At 41.0% G+C, this 19,180-nt stretch overlaps 1 non-coding gene and 1 pseudogene across 1 annotated transcript; both read left to right on the forward strand.

Annotated features, from left to right (window-relative positions):
• The first annotated feature begins 9,368 nt into the window (after positions 1–9,368).
• Positions 9,369–9,986, forward strand: LOC132487428 (protein lin-28 homolog A-like; annotated as a pseudogene).
• Positions 9,987–16,164: 6,178 nt separating this feature from the next.
• TRNAE-UUC (transfer RNA glutamic acid (anticodon UUC)) lies at positions 16,165–16,236 on the forward strand. The gene has a single exon. It is a non-coding gene; the product is annotated as a tRNA-Glu (tRNA).
• The last annotated feature ends 2,944 nt before the right edge of the window (positions 16,237–19,180 follow it).

Below are 19,180 nucleotides of genomic sequence, written 5' to 3' on the forward strand. Positions count from 1 at the left end.
GGTATGGTTTATACTGAAAAGACCCCACAAAAACTGCCAAGAGTCTGTAAGGATAGCTCTTGTGTATTTCTGTATCTCTGGAACTTGACAAAGACCACACATCACCTACTGGGGCCAGACAAACTATCTTGGTTTCAAGCAGACAAAACTAAATTCAAAAAGCAGACAGGCCATTAGACTAGCAGGTGTTAGGACCTAAAAAAACAGTCTTGCCAAAGAACAATGCAAACCTGGCCTAATAACAAAATCCCAAGGGACCTGATTCCTAAGAAAACACAATAAACCCAATGCCAAAAGGCTTCAAGGAAAGAGAGAAGTTTAACTCAGCATGAACTTACCTTCTTGCCAGGGCAGGTGGCACCTGGTGTAGGTGGAGGCACAGGGCCTCAGATGTGGGCATCATCACTGGGCCAAGCCTGCCAGGCAAGGCAAGAAGCTCCCAGAACTTCTATTCTGTCAGCGCCCTCCACCAAAGACCAGCAGCAGCATCCCTGTAGTTGGACAAGTTGGTTTGATTATTCCTTGCGGTGAGAGAGAACATGCACTATAGGGAATCATGGCATCTCCATGAGAGGCTGCTGGAAAGAACTCAGTGTATGATTTGGATTCTGGCTGGGTGAGTCAAGAGAGGGTCAGAGGAAGCAGGAGTTTGTTCTGTTTGGGATGCCAGAAAGCGGAGGCAGTTCTCTAACTGGGTATCCCAATTCATCTTATCCAGGGGAAGGCAGCCCAGACTAGAAGAGGATAAATGTTGTAATTGATCAAGAAATTGAAGCCACTCATTCCAGCCAAAAGAGGGGGTGCTTGTTATTTTGTGCGTGGCGCAGGGACATTGTTTGTCTGTATTTCATATGACGGTGAAGTAGCCTCAGAGGGACCTTGTCTGAGGCTGGTGTTCTATAAGATTGCTTAAGTCCACTAGGAGAATAACATGGCCAGCTGCCTGGACATCTGGGGCTATTTTTTCCCTTTCTCAAAACTAAAGTTTTGGGGAGTAGACACAGGGCAACAATTAGCATTAACTAATCATACTATAGGGTGGGAAGTGAATTACAAGGATGTGTACAAGATAAGTGGTGGCAAGATGGAGGGAATTGTCCAGTGGGGCTGTGACTTGGGGGGAGAGGAAGGGGACAGAGCTTGGTTACAGGAAAATGTCCTAATAAAGTGAGATTCAAGCTGAGTGTTGGCAGAGAAGTAGATAATCTTTAGGCAAGGGGCACAAAGTGGCGAGAAGAGGACATTTTAGCAGAAATATACCAGCACACATAAAGGAAAGGAGTTTTCAAACTTAGGGCACATTAAGAGAAACTACAAAGAATCCAAATCATAGAGAAATGAGGCTGTGTGTCGGCATGTTAATGACCTTTCTGAATAGCTAAACCATTTGATCTTACATGATTAATAACCATGGAAAGGTTTTAAGTGGTGGACTAACATAATCATAATAGACAAGAAGCAAACCCAAGGCACAGAGAATCCAGCTAGGCAGCTTTCTCAGTAATTCTGGAGTGACCCAATGAAGGCTGCAACTAGGGCTCTGTTGATGGGACAGGGGGAGGAAAGTGACAGAGACTTGAGTCCTGTTTATAGCCAGAGGTGAATTTCCAAGAAGTGAATGAGGCTTAAGCTTCAGGAACCTCCCTTTGCACTGGTCCCTTTCACATTCCTGGGAGTGGCCCGTGAAATGTCTTAGACAATCATATGTGACATAGACAGAGCCAGAAGCCAGTCTGTGGAAAATTCTTCCAATTACCAGATGCGTAAAATTTTAGGTAGAAGATGTGATTACCATAGGTCTCCTCTTAGGAATATGCTTGATGTATATATTTGGACAACATTCAAACACCCCCAAATACTTTTCTGGATAGGAATTAGAAGTAATAGAACTTAGAAGAATTCCTGTGATTGTCAAACAGAAACTCATAGCCATGCTACAAGCCGTGAATAGATACCAGTGTGTGAAGTTGTGTGTTTTGTGCATTCCAATACAATAGATCACATTGTGGGATATTTGATGAACTTTCGACACATCATATGAAACAGCACATAAATCATACCAAAGCAATAATTCGTTAACAGAACATTTCAAAAGAGTGATAAACTCTTGGATTATTGGATAATCCAGTTAATGAAAAGGAGTAAACCATATGAGTTCATTGGAAAAATAAATTCCTCACTGATTTGACACAAAATACTTTTTTCAACAAAGATTGCAAAGAGAGAAAGGCCTTTGAAGATGCTGCTTCAATGAGACATGATAACAAACTGATCATTGGTCTAGGGAATAATTGAAATACCTTGAAATTTTATAATTCAGACACAGGAGAACTGAAACAGCAGTCTCCTTAATTTGACAGCAATATCAAAAATTTATATGACATTACCAATAATACTTTCATAAAAATATTGTAGTCACAATTTTGTATTCTTTTTTCTTTAAATGAATCACAACACTTGACCAAGCTCTAAGCTCCACGAGCTTGAACAGGCTTCTGCTTACCCTGTGCTTTCCCAAGAGTTATTTTCCTGCCAGCTTTATTCCTTCAAAATCCAGACAGCATCACTATAAAGTCACATTTTTTTCTACTGATTCAGCAATCTCTTCAATCATTTGCTAATTCTCCTAAATTATGACTGGGTTTTTAACATACTTTGAAATGCAACGTATTTTAGAAGAGTTCACATTTTAGAGATGAATCTAGAAATTCTGTTTATATGTGTAAAGGAATATTTACTGCCCTTAATAATTTGGGAATTCTCATCAATTTAAATAAAGTTGAAGCCATCAATCACATTTTAACTCTGCTCTTATAAACCCAGAATAGATTTGTTAAGCAAATAATCTGACTGTTCTTTTCCAACCCCACAGCCCTTCTAGAATAAATATTACCTACTAGACTTTCATCTTTGCACTGTTACTTTTATAAGCAGCTCCTTTGTCCCTTTTTCTGTTTGTTCATCCTGTTTTCCATAAACCTTAATCATAAAAATGAGATCATTAGGTAACATTTAACCTAATTCCTGGCTTCTGCTCCACTGAATGTACACAGTGCCTTGCCTAACCTGTTGATTCCTTTCCTGGATTAAAAGGAGTAAGAATGGAGAATTAAGTAGTTAAAGAATGACTCTCTATCCCCAGCTTCCCCCTTAGTAAATGTGCAGCAGAACCACGCAATCAAGATAGCATCCAAAAGAAGATCAGGAGAAGGCAGCAGGTCTGCATGGAATGGAAAAATGATGAAGAATCTGACCTCCTACCTTAATGATTAACTGAAATTGTTTCCCCTTTCTCCCTTTAAAAATTGTCATGGCTGAGCAGAATCTTCAGAGTTGGTCTCAGAGCATGAGTCCACCCTCCCCCCAGATTGCTGACTTTTCTGAATAAAGCAACTTTCCTTTCTACTGACACTTGCCTCTCAATTAATGGCTTTTGAGCTGTGAGTAGCCGAACCTGAGCTCAGTAACACTTTAAAAAGCAAAGTATCTATATCCTAGAAGCAAGTGTAATTTTTTGTTTCTCTTGATGTTGGAAAAGCTCATATTTTAACAGCATGCTTTCTATTAAGCTCTCCTGTTAATGTGGTGGGTGAATCTGAGTGCTCACAGTAAGAGGAAGAAGAATTGGCTTGAAATATATGGAATTTCCATTGTAGTAAATAAAAAAAAGAGGATTATTATTTTCGTGTGTGTGTGATTTTTATTTTTATTTTTTTCTTATTTTAAACATTTTATCAAGAAGGCACATTTCTTTTTATACAGCAGGTTCTTATTAGTCATAAATTTTATACACATCAGTGTATATATGTCAATCTCAATTGCCCAATTCATCACACCACCACACCACCACCCCTGCCATGGCTTTCGCCCTTTGGTGTCCATAGTTTTTTCTCTACATCTGTGTCTCAACTTCTGCCCTGTAAACCAGTTCATCTGCACCATTTTTCTAGGTTCCACATACATGCATTAATATACGATATTTGTTTTTCTCTTTCTGACTTATTTCACTCTGTATGACAGTCTCTACATCCATCCACATCTCAACAAATGACCCAATTTCATTCCTTTTATGGTTGGGTAATATTCCATTGTATATATGTACCACATCTTCTTTATCCATTCATCTGTTGATGGGCATTTAAGTTGCTTCCATGACCTGGCTATTGAAATTGTGCTGCAATGAACATTGGGGTGCATGTGTCTTTTTGAATTATGGTTTTCTCTGGATATATGCCCAGTAGTGGGATTGCTGGATCATATGGTAATTCTACTTTTAGTTTTCTAAGGAACCTCCATACTCTTCTCCATAGTGGCTGTATCAATTTACATTCCCACCAACAGTGCAAGAGGGTTCCCTTTTCTCCACACCCTCTCCAGCATTTGTTGTTTGTAGATTTTCTGATGATGCCCATTCTAACTGGTGTGAGGTGATACCTCACTGTAGTTTTGATTTGCATTTCTCTAATAATTAGTGATATTGAGCAGCTTTTCATGTGCTTCTTGGCCATCTGTATGTCTTCTTTGGAGAAATGTCTATTTAGGTCTTCAGTCCATTTTTGGATTGGGTTGTTTGGTTGTTGAATATTGAGCTGCATGAGCTGTTTATATATTTTGGAGATTGATCCTTTGTCCATTGATTCATTGGCAAATAATTTCTCCCATTCTGAGGGTTGTCTTTTCATCTTGTTTATGGTTTCATTTGCTTTGCAAAAGTTTTGAAGTTTCATTAGGTCCCAATTGTTTATTTTTGTTTTTATTTCCATTACTCTAGGAGGTGGATCAAAAAAGATCTTGCTGTGATTTATGTCACAGACTGTTCTGCCTATGTTTTCCTCTAAGAGCTTTATAGTGTCCAGTCTTATATTTAGGTCTCTAATCCATTTTGAGTTTATTTTTGTGCATGGTGTTAGGGAGTATTCTAATTTCATTCTTTTACATGTAGCTGTCCAGTTTCCCCAGCACCACTTATTGAAGAGACTGTCTTTTCTCCATTGTATATCCTTGCCTCCTTTGTCATAGATTAGTTGACCATAGGTGCGTGGGTTTATCTCTGGGCTTTCTATCTTGTTCCATTGATCTATGTTTCTGTTTCTGTGCCAGTACCATATTGTCTAGATTACTGTAGCTTTGTAGTATAGTCTGAAGCCAGGGAGTGTGATTCCTCCAGCTCTGTTTTTTTCTCTCAAGACTGCTTTGGCTATTTGGGGTCTTCTGTGTCTCCATAGAAATTTTAAGACTTTTTGTTCTAGTTCCGTAAAAAATGCCATTGGTAATTTGATAGGGATTGCATTGAATTTGTAGATTGTTTTGGGTAGTATAGTCATTTTCACAATATTGATTCATCCAATCCAAGTATATGATATATCTCTCCATCTGTTGGTATCATCTTTAATTTCTTTCATCAGTGTCTTATAGTTTTCAGCATAAAGGTCTTTTGTCTCCTTAGGTAGGTTTATTCCTAAGTATTTTATTCTTTTTGTTGCAATGGTAAATGGGAGTGTTTCCTTAATTTCTCTTTCGGATTTTCCATCATTAGTGTATAGGAATGCAAGAGATTTCTGTGCATTAATTTTGTATACTGCAACCTTACAAAATTCATTGATTAGCTCTAGTAGATTTCTGGTGGCATCTTTAGGATTCTCTACGTATAGTACCATGTCATCTGCAGTGATAGTTTTACTTCTTCTTTTCCAATTTCTATTCCTTTTATTTCTTTTTCTTCTCTGATTGCCATGGCTAGGACTTCCAAAACTCTGCTGAATAATAGTGGTGAGAGTGGACATCCTTGTCTCGTTCCTGATCTTAGAGGAAATATTTTCAGTTTTTCTCCATTGAGAATGATGTTTGCTGTGGGTTTGTCGTATATGGCCTGTATTATATTGAGGTAGGTTCCCTCTATGCCCACTCTCTGGAGAGTTTTTATCATAAATGGATGTTGAATTTTGTCAAAAGCTTTTTCTGCATCTATTTAGATGATCATATGGTTTTTATTCTTCAATTTGTTAATATGGTGTATCACATTGATTGATTTGTGTACATTGAAGAATCCTTGCATCCCTGGGATAAATCTCACTTGATCATGGTGTATGATCCTTTTAATGTGTTGTTGGATTCTGCTTCCTAGTATTTTGTTGAGGATTTTTGCATCTATATTCATCAGTGTTATTGGTCTGTAATTTTCTTTTTTTGTAGTATTTTTGTCTGGTTTTGGTATCAGGGTGATTGTGGCCTCATAGGATGAGTTTGGGAGTGTTCCTTCCTCCACAATATTTTGGAAGAGTTTGAGAAGGATAGGTGTTAACTCTTCCCTAAATGTTTGATAGAATTCACCTGTGAAGCCATCTGGTCCTGGACTTTTGTTTGTTGGAAGATTTTTAATCACAGATTCAATTTCATTACTTGTGATTTGTCTCTTCATATTTCCTATTTCTTCCTGGTTCAGTCTTGGAAGTTTATATCTTTCTAAGAATTTGTCCATTTCTTCTAGGTTGTCTATTTTATTGGTATAGAGTTGCTTGCAGTAGTCTCTTAGGATGCTTTGTTTTTCTGCGGTATCTGTTTTAACTTCTCCTTTTTCATTTCTAATTTTATTGATTTGAGTCCACTCCTTCTTTTTCTTGATGAGTCTGGCTAATGGCTTATCAATTTTGTTTATCTTTTTAAAGAACCAGCTTTTAGTTTTATTGATCTTTGCTATTGTTTTTATTTCATTTATTTCTGCTCTGGTCTTTTTGATTTCTTTCCTTCTGCTAAATTTGCATTTTCTTTGTTCTTCTTTCTCTCATTCCTTTAGGTGTAAGTTTAGATTGTTTATTTGAGATTTTTCTTGTTTCTTGAGGTAGGCTTGTATAGCTATGAACTTCCCTCTTAGAACTGCTTTTGCTGCATCCCATAGGCTTTGGATGATCATGTTTTCATTTTCATTTGTCTCTAGGTATTTTTTGATTTCCTCTATGATTTCTTCAGTGATCTCTTGGTTATTTAGTTATGTATTGTTTAACTTCCATGTGTTTGTGTTTTTTACGTTTTTTCCACTGTAATTCATTTCTAATCTCATAGCATTGTGGTCAGAAAAGATGCTTGATATGATTTCAATTTTCTCTAAATTTACTGAGGCTTGATTTGTGACCCAAGATGTGATCTATCCTGGAGAATATTCCATGCACATTTGAGAAGTGTGGTCTGCTGATTTTGGATGGAATGTCCTATAAATATCAATTAAATCTATCTGGTCTATTGTGTCATTTAAACCTTGTGTTTCCATATTTGTTTTCATTTTGGATGATCTGTCCATTGGTGTAAGTGACATGTTAAAGTCCCCCACTATTATTGTGTTACTGTCGATTTCCTCTTCTATAGCTGTTAGCAGTTGCCTTATGTATTGAGGTGCTCCTATGTTGGGTGCATATATATTTATAATCGTTATATCCTCTTCTTGGATTGACCCCTTGATTATTATGTAGTGTCCTTCCTTGTCTCTTGTAACATTCTTTATTTTAAGGTCTATTTTATCTGATATGAGTATTGCTACTGCAGCTTTCTTTTCATTTCCATTTGCATGGAATATCTATTTCCATCCCCTCACTTTCAGTCTGTGTGTGTCCCTAGATCTGAAGTGGGTCTCTTGTAGACAGCATATATATGGGTCTTGGTTTTTTATCCATTCTTCAAACCTGTGTCTTTTGGTTGGAGCATTTAATTCATTCACATTTAAGGTGATTATCGATATGTATGTTTCTATGACCATTTTCTTAATTGTTTTGGGTTTGTTTTTGTAGGTCTTTTTCTTCTCTTCTGTTTCCCACTTAGAGAAGTTCCTTTAGCATTTATTGTAGAGCTAGTTTTGTGGTGCTGAATTCTCTTAGCTTTTGCTTGTCTGTAAAGCTTTTGATTTCTCCGTTGAATCTGAATGAGATCCTTGCCTGGTAGAGTAATCGTGGTTGTAGTTTCTTCCCTTTCATCACTTTAAATATATCATGCCACTCCCTTCTGGCTTGTAGAGTTTCTGCTGAGAAATCAGCTGTCACCCTTATGGGAGTTCCCTTGTATATTATTTGTCATTTTTCCTTTGCTGCTTTCAATAATTTTTCTTTGTCTTTAAGTTTTGCCAATTTGATTACTATGTGTCTTGGCCTGTTTCTCCTTGGGTTTATCCTGTATGGGACACTCTGCACTTCCTGGACTTGGGTGGCTATTTCCTTTCCCATGTTAGTGAAGTTTTTGACGATAATCTCTTCAAATATTTTCTCTTGTCCTTTCTCTCTCTCTTCCCCTTCTGGGACCCCTATAATGCGAATGTTGTTGCATTTAATGTTGTCCCAGAGGTCTCTTAGGCTGTCTTCATTTCTTTTCATTCTTTTTCCGTTATTCTGTTCCACAGCAGTGAATTCCACCATTCTGTCTTCCAGGTCACTTATCCGTTCTTCTGCCTCAGTTATTCTGCTATTGATTCCTTCTAGTGTAGTTTTCATTTCAGTTATTGTATTGTTCATCTCTGTTTGTTTGTTCTTTAATTCTTCTAAGTCTTTGTTAAACATTTCTTGCATCCTCTCAATCTTTGCCTCCTTTCCTTTTCCGAGGTCCTGGATCATCTTCAGTATCATTATTCTGAATTCTTTTTCTGGAATGTTGCCTATCTCCACTTCATTTAGTTGCTTTTCTGGGGTTTTAACTTGTTCCCTCATCTGGTACATAGCCCTCTGCCTTTTCATCTTGTCTATTTTTCTGTGAATCCAAACCAGTGGATTATTGGCAATTTCGTATGGTTAATCCTATATAATGAACAATTACCTTTTAAATAGTAGTCTGTTTTGGCTTGGAGAATAGCCAAAGATGCTCTTTAGAAAGAATGCCAGTTTTTTTGTTTTATTTTGTGTATTTTTTAGAACAAGAGTGAAGGTGGTCACTGTCTCCCTTACCAACTGGACACATTTTTAAAAACATAAGTTGAGAAATTTCAAGGTACCCAAAAATGATTTCCATAATCTTACTTACTATCATTGAAAAGGAAATAAACCAATCAAAAATGTTGCATGTCTATGTTGTACTTGTTGTGGACAGAGCAGAAAAACAGTTCAATCACAGTCTTACCCCAAGATGCTTGCAGTTCTATTTAAAGTTTTTTAAAGTATATTTATGAAAAGATTATGAAAATACAAGGCCTTAAACAACTGTCAAATAAATAATAAAGAGAAGAAGCACTGCCACAGTCAAGAAAAAGAAAGCAAGCCAAAAACAGCTGTGGGCTTTCCCACCGCTATTGTGCTGGGGAAGAAGCCTATTCTCTGAGCCACCCCTTTGCCTCCGGACTTCTCTGGGCCAGTAGCTGCCTGACCAGAGGCCCGTGGCCTTGGGCTCTGCCAACTACCATGGGCTCCGTGTCAAACCAGCAGTTTGCAGGCGGTTGCGCTAAGGGGCCAGAGGAGGCGCCAGAGTCCGCAGCCAGGGTCAATGAGGAGCCGAAGCTGCTGCATGGTGCTGGCATATGTAAGTGGTTCAACATGTGCATGGGATTCGGCTTCCTAGCCATGACCACCCGCTCCCGGGTTGCACTCAACCCCCCGGTGGATGTCTTTATGTACCAGAGTAAGCTGCACATGGAGGGCTTCCGGAGCCTGAAGGAGGGTGAGGCCGTGGAGTTCACCTTTAAGAAGTCTGCCAAGAGCCTGGAATCTATCCAAGTCACCGGCCCTGGTGAGGTGTCCTGTATTGGGAGCAAGAGGTGGCCCAAAGGGAAGAACATTTAGAAACACAGATCAACTACAACTACAGATCAGCTACAACTGTGGAGGTCTAGACCATCATGCCAAAGAATGCAAATGGCCATGCCAGCCCAAGTGCCACTTCCGCCAGAGCATCAACCATATGGTACCTTGTGTCCACTGAAGGCCCAGCAAGCTCCCAGCTCACAGGGAAAGCCAGCCTACTTTCAGGAGGAGGAAGAAGAGATCCATAGCCCTGCCATGCTCCCAGAGGCCCAGAATTGAGCCATAGCGGGTGGGGATTATCCTTTTGTGATCAGAAAGTTTTGAGGAATGGGCATCAATCGGTAGAGTGGAGAAAGTGGGGACGGGGTGGGTAGGGGGCAGCTGGCACTGCCATATATCTCAGGCCGGTTCGTAGCGTCACTCCCTCTTCCCCCTTGGTTTGGGAGAAGGAGTGAGGCAAAGGAACTCCAGTCATGCTGTATCCAAATGCACGTGAGGGCTTTGGGGGGTAACCCTCCCTGCATGCTTTATCTGAGTCTCCACCCCCAGAATCTCCAGCTTTTGAAAGTGGCCTGGATAGGAAAGTTGTTTTGCTCTTAAATAAGGATATGAAATAATATTTCCCATGCCAGAGTGAAAAGATTAAGCATGAGACCAGATTGATAGACCTAAACCCACCAGCCACCACCATCTGTGGGAGGAAATATCTCAGGGGTAAGGCAGGGTTTTCCACATCTTGTCTCCTCATAGCCCCCTCTTGGGATGGAGTGCTGAGAACTGTCCCAAGCAGTGGTTTGTGATGATAGGCAAAAGGGGTGGTTATGGGCACAGCTGTAGACCTGCTGCTTCTCAGTTCATTCCCACCCCATTCTGGGCCAATACAATTTTATTTATTTGCTCCTTTGGATAACTGTACCTTGGGTCCCACTTTCTCCAGGATGCCAACAGCACTAGCTCTGTGTAAATGACGTATCTTGTGCATTTTAACTCTTTTTTTCATAATATAAATATTCTGGTTTTGTATTTTTGTGTATTTTAATCTAAGGCCCTCATTCCTGCACTGTGTTCTCAGGTATGTGAGCAATCTCAGGGATAAGTCAGCAGCAGCTCCAGGTCTACACAGCAGGAATACTTTTTGTTGCTGTATCACCAGAGAGAACAACTCTTTGGAGTGTATAACCTATTGAACTACCTCATTTTTGTCAATTAGAGCTGGCTTTTCTGCCATAGTGTCCTTTTGAAACCCCTCCATCTTCAATGTTTCACGGGAGACTAGGTTTTAACTGGGTTGCCCCATGACTTGGTCTCCTTCTACTGAAAGACTGGAAATTGGTCTGAATAGGAAAAAGTGGTGCAGAGAGGTTAGGAGAGGCTGGTCCAGGTAAAAGGTGCAGAGAGGGGAAGCCAAGATTAGGCAGAGGTCATCTGTATGTGTGATAAAGGATTCCTGTTCCAGACCTCTAATTCCAGGGCACTGACTTGCTTTACATACCAGATCCATCCTTCACTGGATTGGGCTAGGCCTACCATGCACAATAGGGTGTACTGTGTGCGTTTTTGTAAAAAATGTGAGTTGGTAGGGACCGGTTTTAAGAACGATGCCTCTGTACCTATCTTCAGCTGCCCAGGGATGGACATATGAAGCAAGGACAAGATCCTTAACCTTTAACAATTCTGGGCTTTTCCCCCTTGGCTTCCAGAGACACCTTTAGCGATGGCTTCTTTGTGGTTCCCAGAGCCAGTGTCCTGCCCTGCTTCAACAGTGATTAGTGTCATGGCAGCTAAAGGAGAAAAGGGGGTTTCATTTACATGCTGTGAGATCATTGCAAACCTACCTCACTGTGTTGTAAGGGGGCAAATGCAAGAGAACGCATTGGGTGATGTGTGTCTGATCCTGGGTTTTTGTCTCCCCCAGTTCCTGCCCACCTCTAGTTATTGTATTTGTCTGGGCTTCATAGGACTTCACAAGTAGCTGATTTGGTGACTGCTAGGTGGCCTAGTTTGTGTAAATATAATGTGTTGGTCTTCTCCATGTTCTTTTGGGGTTTTATTGTTTAAAAACTTCTTGTTATATTGAGAAAGATAGCTGAAGCATCTTTGACAAAAGGTTCTGCACCAGCCAAAAAGATCTGAAACATAAGCTTGGGGGCCCCTCTTCTTGAAGTGGGGGGGTCTTGAGCCACACTTTCTTTTGTGTTCCCCTTCCTCTATTTCCTATTTCGAACAAGATCTTCTGTCCTAAAAACTGGATTCCTACCCCCTCCTCTTTCCCCCTTCATTCCCCCCCTAAAAAATAGCCCATACACCTATATGTTTAATTTGTGGGGTGTCTGCGATTAAATGACTTGTGCAGAAACCCTGAAGAAGCTAAGAACTCTCCATCCCTTGTTCCCAATCTCCTGAGTCATGACCATTCCTTGATGTGATTCATGCCAGACAGACTGCTGTCTTTGGATGAATTTAATCTCTAATCCTAGGGTAGGAAGGAGCAATGAGGGGGCCTTCCATGTAGAAAGTGGGGTTGGGAGACCACAAAAGGAAAGATGAATGTATAACCAAGTCCCTCAGGAACTTTCATGGAGGTGCAAGAAACTTATGTCAAAGTGGCCACAAGATTGTTTAATAGGAGACGGACGAATGTAACTCCATGTTTACTAATAGAAACCAAAGCTTTGTGTGAAATCTTGAATTTATGGGGAGGGAGGGAGGGAGGTCGGTCAGAAAAGCATGTACCTGTCTGTTCTTTTCCTCATCCCTTCCCCTCATTACTGAACTGCAGGAGACTGAGCCCCCTTGGGCTTTGGCAACCCCATCTGGGCAGTGTTTATTTGACGATTGATTTTGCTGTGCCAGGTATTCCTTTCCCATTTGCTATCATTTTGTAACACACATGCTGCCCCTTTTCCCTTCCCCTTCTTTTCCTTGGGAAAATACAATGAATAAAGACTTACTGGTACTGGAATTTAAAAAAAAAGAAAAAAGAAAGCAAGCAGAAGGGAAAGAGCTCACATCCAAATGCAGAGATAACGCACAAAATCTCTCCAAAAAGGAAGACCAAATATTGGTCGTGTACACTCCAGCAATCACTGTAGCTCCCTTTCAGTGGTCTGGGCAGCCAAAGCGAGTAATGGTGAAATGCAGGTAACTTCCTCAATCAGAACCAAACACCAGCTGGAGAATCAATCACCCAGAAGATCCATCAGTAGAGGAGGTATGGACTTATCCTGTTGTGTAGCTGAGTGAGGGTGGCCAGATCAACACATTCTGCCAGAGCCTCTGGGGGTGACAGTGACCACTGACAACTAACACTGGGCAAGTACCACCTTCATTTCGGGCTGGATGCTAAGAACTTGCCCTCACAATGACTCACCGTTATATGTTGTTACTGGTGGGTGAAGGGGGAGAACTCATATTCAAAGATTCAGTACTTTTTCAAAAAATTAACAGCTAGTCAGTTTTTGGATTTAGGATATTTGCCAGAGATACCTGACATCAAAAGGCAGGAGAAATTTATATGCACAAACACACGCACACAAGTTATTCATATTATTCTACTTTAACCTTCAGGTTATCCAAGTCAATAAAAAAATTTATTACCAGTAATATTGTTACTGACCCAGGTTCTTGGACTCTTCAATCAATAGAAATTGATAACGGACCAGATGAGAAATTCAGGCAAGGCTTTGTTGGTACTCAATGAAGCATGAGAAAACAAGTAACAGTTTTCCTTGGTCACTCCCTGTGAAGGGCGGGGAGCTGGTCCCTTAAATGGGGTGAGGAATGGGGCAGATCCATGGATTGGGCTAGAGGGATGGCTTAGGTGGTCTGCTCACCCCCTTGGTGGTACCCTGTGCAGGGATCATGCACAGTACCCTGATTTTCTCCTGACATCTCAGAAGTGGCAATTGGGTTTCTGGTCTTTTTGTATCTTATTGTTCATAATTTGCCCCAAGTGCACATTCATGCAGTTACTTTTAGTCCCTCATAGTTTCTTTGTATTTTGTTGTGCAAGGAGACGTTTGTCCAAGTACAAGCACTACAGCAAAGGGTCCCAGGTCCCAGGTCCTAGGTCCCAGCCTGTCTTAATATTACACCTCCCAACTCATTTAAAGACATTGGAATTCAGTAACTTTTTATTCAGAATGTATATTGTCCTTGTAATTTCCTATTTCTTTATGGAGAAATTGTTTTCTAGATTTCATTCATTTCAGCATATTCTAATATTATCCTTATCATGGAGTCAACCCATGATGATCTCCAAAAGAACTTCACTAAATCTATTAGTTGGATGATTTGGGGCAAGTTATTTTAAGCTCCTGGATATTTTTGAGGCTCTGGCCTTGCATATCCCCAAGGCTACATTTCAGATCTAAAAGTTTCTTAAGTCTAAATTATTAAAAAATCCATCAAATATGCAATAAAAGATAGAAATGTGAGATATTAACTACTAATTTTTTCAACAATTACTTCGGTTTATAGTACCAAACAGATGATATGAATCCTGACACACTGCTCTGTAAAATAAAGCAAAATATTCAAGCCTTCTTGCTGTACTTGTTTTTACCAAAAACAAAAACAAAAAAGTTGCTTAATCACCTACTAGAAAATTATTTTCCATGACAATTGCCCCTATTTTAGGAACCTGAGGCATTATTTAGTGTAGTACTAATAAGCCCCAAATTACCATGACTCAGTGCAATAAAACAATTTCTAGACATAACAATGCAATGTATGTGTTGGTGGTTAACAAGTGACCGCCACACAGTGAAAGCCAGGAGCCACTCTCATGCCATCTTGTAGCTCTGGCCCCTCCTGCAAGGCCTGGGAAGCCTCTCCATTCAGGTGTGACTGAGCCATGGGAAAGAGAAGCCTGGGCTGCAATCCCAGAGAGGGACTATGGCCATTTCCATTGAGTTTGTGTCCTCACTTCCTCCCTAACCCTGGATATATTAGCATTGTTTTAAATTGTATTGCCATGGTTACAAACAAGACTGAGCTATTCCCCAATTTACTGACTAATCAGAACTCCTCCTCTCTCAATCCCCTTTCCCTGTGGGTTTTTTCCCAGGGAGCTAAGCTACTAAGGTTTTTTCCCTTGTATATAGTAAGGATAGTCACATTTTCCTATCAAACATTTTCTTCCAGTCTGTGGCTCATCGGTAGACATTATGTATGGTCCTTTTCATCCCACAAATATTTTCAATTATTAAGATTTTTTTTTTAATCACACAGACATTTGAAATTCTTAGAAATTAAGAATCTCCACCCTTCCCTGACTTTTGCTTAGGGTGACGCTGGCCCTTTATCCTCCCTATGGTCCGCCTATTACTTTCACAGCAGCATTTCTTCGTGTTCACTGAGAGGAAATTCCAGAACATACCGGTTTTACAAAAATTTAAAAATTGAATTGCTTGGTCATAAGCAGGTTCAGGAAATCGTGACAACTTGCCTTTCCAAGAGCTTCCTTTTTCCCACATACCTGCCAGCTTTTGACATTTCACACTTGCTTTTTGGCCTAACACTAGCCTGGAGCCAGTGAGGTTAGAGATTTTTTTCAGATGCATTTTAGCCTTGGGGTTCCTCTCCAAGTGGCCTTTTCACAAGTGCTCTCTTTTATATTGCAGTATTTGTCTTCCTATAAATCATAAGTAGTTTCCTTCTATATGGGACACCAATCTCTTAGGTGGGGTGTACATGTTTATCTCCCAGTCAGTAGTTTTGTTGTTTTACTTTTTTTCCCCCCAAGGTATGAGTTGTTAAAGTAGTGCAATGTATGGATTCTTCCTTTATGGTTTGGGGTGTTTTATTTTATTGATGTAAGGCCATCCCTAAACAAGACCTTTAAAATGGTAGTCTCTAAAGGTCTTTTGCCCCAAAACGTTCCCCAGGAGCTATTCTGAGCTTCATGCATTGCCTTCTAAGTGCAAAATTCCACTTAAAAACCCTATGACCTTAAACATCATGATTGTAAAAATCTGATCTCATAAAAGTTACCCTCAGCGTCAAACCCGGGAAACTGAGACCTGGGAGCCAGGCTCACAACCTGCTCTGTGCGTTACTCAAACCATTCTTCTCTCAAATCTCACTGCGGAGCCTTCTAACACAGCTTTTTAGAAATTTAGGTCATAGGCTCCCCGGGCTGGGTGCGCAGGGTCGGAGGGCGGCTCCCCAGGCGGGGTGGGTGGGGGTCGGGAGCGGCCTCCCGGGGACTGAGTGTGCGGGATCGGCTCCCCGAGGCGGGGTGTGAGGGGTCTCGGCAGGCCGTAGGCCCCCGCGCCGGGATCCAGGCTCCGCGCGCAGAAAAGCAGCATAGCCCAAACCAGACCAGAAGTCCCGAGCGCCAAAGATCTGCGCAAGCGCAGAAGGCCGCTTCGACTCGAAGGCGGGACAGAGCAACGAAAGCGGAAGCAGACGGGAATGCTTCAATTGACTTGCACTTCGGAGTTGTTCCATCGATTCCCACATGGTCTAGCGGTGAGGATTCCTGGTTTTCACCCAGGCGGCCCGGGTTCGACTCCCGGTGTGGGAAAAGAAAAAGCTTTTAGAATCCCCGTTCAGAAATTCACCATTAAGTGAATTTAGATACGTCTTAGCAAAAAGACTAAATCTAATTGTTGGAAGCTGGAATTCATTGGGGGTTGGGGGGGCTGGTGAGCTTGAAGACCCGCCCTGCCACCGTGTAGTTCATAAACCGATGACATCCAGCTTGTGTAAACAGTATTGTTATTTTTGCCCTTGATATAACTCATTTAAAATATCACAATAAATTATTATATTTATTGGTCAAACTCTATTAGACAAAGGAATTCTCTTTTATTTTCTTCCCAGTTTTATGATGACATTATATAGCTTATAAATGACATTATAATATTGTGTAAGTTTAAGGTGTACAACATGATGATTTGATACACATATATTGTGAAATGATTACCACAATAGGGTTAGTTAACACTTCTGTCACCTCACTTAATTACATAATTAGCATTTCTTTTACACAGGGAATTCTAATGGGCTGGCCAATTCACTACTTTCTGCCTCCCACTAAGTGTTTCTGGCAGGAAGATAGAGAGCTAGTGAGAAAGAGGTGAGAAAGAGCCTGGAAGAGCTGCCCCAGGAGCAGCTGATGTCTGAGAACAGGGAGGAGAGAAGCAAGAATCTTCCTGAAGCAGGAATCACTAGGCCGGAGATAAAGAAATAAGAGGTCTCCAAATAGAAATACAGCTTTAACAGAGGTTTGCACAGGGATGTAGACAGTGAGGGAAGATCCATTCACTTAACCACAGAACATGACATGGGTTAATGAGGCATGGAATCAGCTTCCGGATAGAATCACACACATGGTTAGGTTGAGGTAAGCACTCCTTGCAAATTCAAATTTTCAGAAGTGGAAAGGGCCGTGAAACCTTCCCAGCTTCTAAGCCATTTCCAGGATGGGAATAAAATCTTCCTTTCTATGCATACAAAACCAAGCAGGACCCTATGGTGCCCTCCTGGGTACAAAAACCTTTCCATGTCTGGTTTCTTATTTTCAGGATAAAGGCTTCAGCCTCTTAGATCTTCCAGAACACTAAAGAGCAGATTCAAACAGTTACTAACCAGGGAAGTAAGGGAATGCAGAAACATGTGCCTTTTGCACAGGTCAAGTAGATGAGTTAATAATTAGACGTATGACAGGACAACTTCTGCATCTTGCAAGTCTTTGTTGGTGGTACTAACCTCCCTAACTCTCCCTAGGATGCAGCATCACTTTTGGTTTATTACCTTTGTAAGAAGGGGGACTTCCAGGGGCTACAATTTTGTCTTTTCTGACCACAGTAGTCCCCACTCCAAGATTCAGGGGGCAATATGATAGTGTCATTTGTCAAGTAGGAGATTTGAATTATACATAACAGACTCAGGTACGTTCACACCCACTGGAACCACTTTGAAATAAACTTAGGCCAAAACTTCATTTATTTCAAGCTCCAGTGAACCACACAAAAGTACTGGAGGAGCAGGAAAAACAAATAACAACAACAACATTAATATTAATAATTTGGAGCTGCCTAACTGAAACTGTGCACCTCAGATTAGGACTCAAACCCACGTGGCAGGACTTGAACCCAGCCTAAACCCAGATTGGGACTTGAACCCCCGGTCTTTTAATTAGATTCACTCACTTGGTGTCTGGACTTACTGAGGCTCAGGTTCCATGTGTCTCAGCACAGAAGGAATTCAGCGAGAGGAAAAATGATAGGCGAGAAGTAGATCTATTAATATAGGACGCTTGTGAGAGATGCAAGTTGGCAGGCGAGGGGGGTCTGCCCCGAGGATTAAGTGGGCTACATTTTTATAATCAAAGGAAAATGGGGGAGGGGGAAAAGACTGCCTTCTTCATTCTTCGCGTAGACATACATCACTCACTCCTCCTTTGCATGGGGCAGGAGAATGTTTGACCCTAAGAGGTCAAACTAGGTCTGTCATAGCACTTATTCAAATCAGCAGAAGGGTGGTAACATGTTTTTTTCTTTCACTTAATGACCTGGGGGCATATCTCATGCTTTACAGTTAAGTAAGCCTGCTTCATCCCTCAAAGTTCTGATAGCTTTCTTGAGCAATCATTAACTTAACAATGGTCTCCCAAAGTTCCCTAGGTTTCCCTCTCTATCTAAAATCCCCTACTGGGATGTCTACAACTACCTGTATAACCTTCCTATTCCATCCCTATCACAACTACAGGAAGGCATGAGTGTCAAATCAAAGCCAGTAAGTCAACAGAATAAATGCCCATAGGTCCTCTGGGGGAAGGGTTGGGCACGTATGTACAGCCTATTCTTGTGGCAGTGCTGCAGGGTCCTTCCTCAGGTGGACTCAGTCTATCCTTCCTTCAGTGGAAAGAGACTGGGAACTGACTTGGCTCTTGGTACTGGACCACAGGCAGTACAGTCCATTGTAGTGACTCAAGCCAAGTTTCTGGCCACCAAACCTAGAGTTTCTTAATTGTACATATCAAATAATACTCCAGTAGACAGCCCATCAATTTCATTCCTAAGACACCACTGCCAAAGATTCCTGTTGCTCAATCACTGCTTCAGTAACTGAGCTCACCTTTTTCCTGGTGTGTCTGCTTCTTGGACTCTTGCACTCTGGGATTCCAAGATTCCCATTGAATCAGGAAACCACGAGGCTTTTCTCAGGGGCCCTGGCTTGTGGAAGACTGCTACCAAAGGGTTTTCAAGCAGCTGGTGCTCTCTTTACCAGTGTATTTCTCAATCCTTTAATCAAGGAAACATTTTCTGGACCTCTCTAGGGGACACAGTGGATGGGCAGGTGTGTGTTCACATTTGATAAATCCCACTCCAACATGACTATTTACCTAATGCCCTAAAGGTGTTAATCTACCCTCTACTGTGGTTGTATGGTTTTACAACCTCAGTGGAGGCAGGCCACTGCTGGTTCAGGTTTCAGTCAACTAACCAAGCAAACTTGGACTT

The sequence above is a fragment of the Mesoplodon densirostris genome, chromosome 4 (genome assembly GCF_025265405.1).
Source record: "Mesoplodon densirostris isolate mMesDen1 chromosome 4, mMesDen1 primary haplotype, whole genome shotgun sequence".
NCBI classification, from domain to species: Eukaryota; Metazoa; Chordata; class Mammalia; order Artiodactyla; family Ziphiidae; genus Mesoplodon; species Mesoplodon densirostris.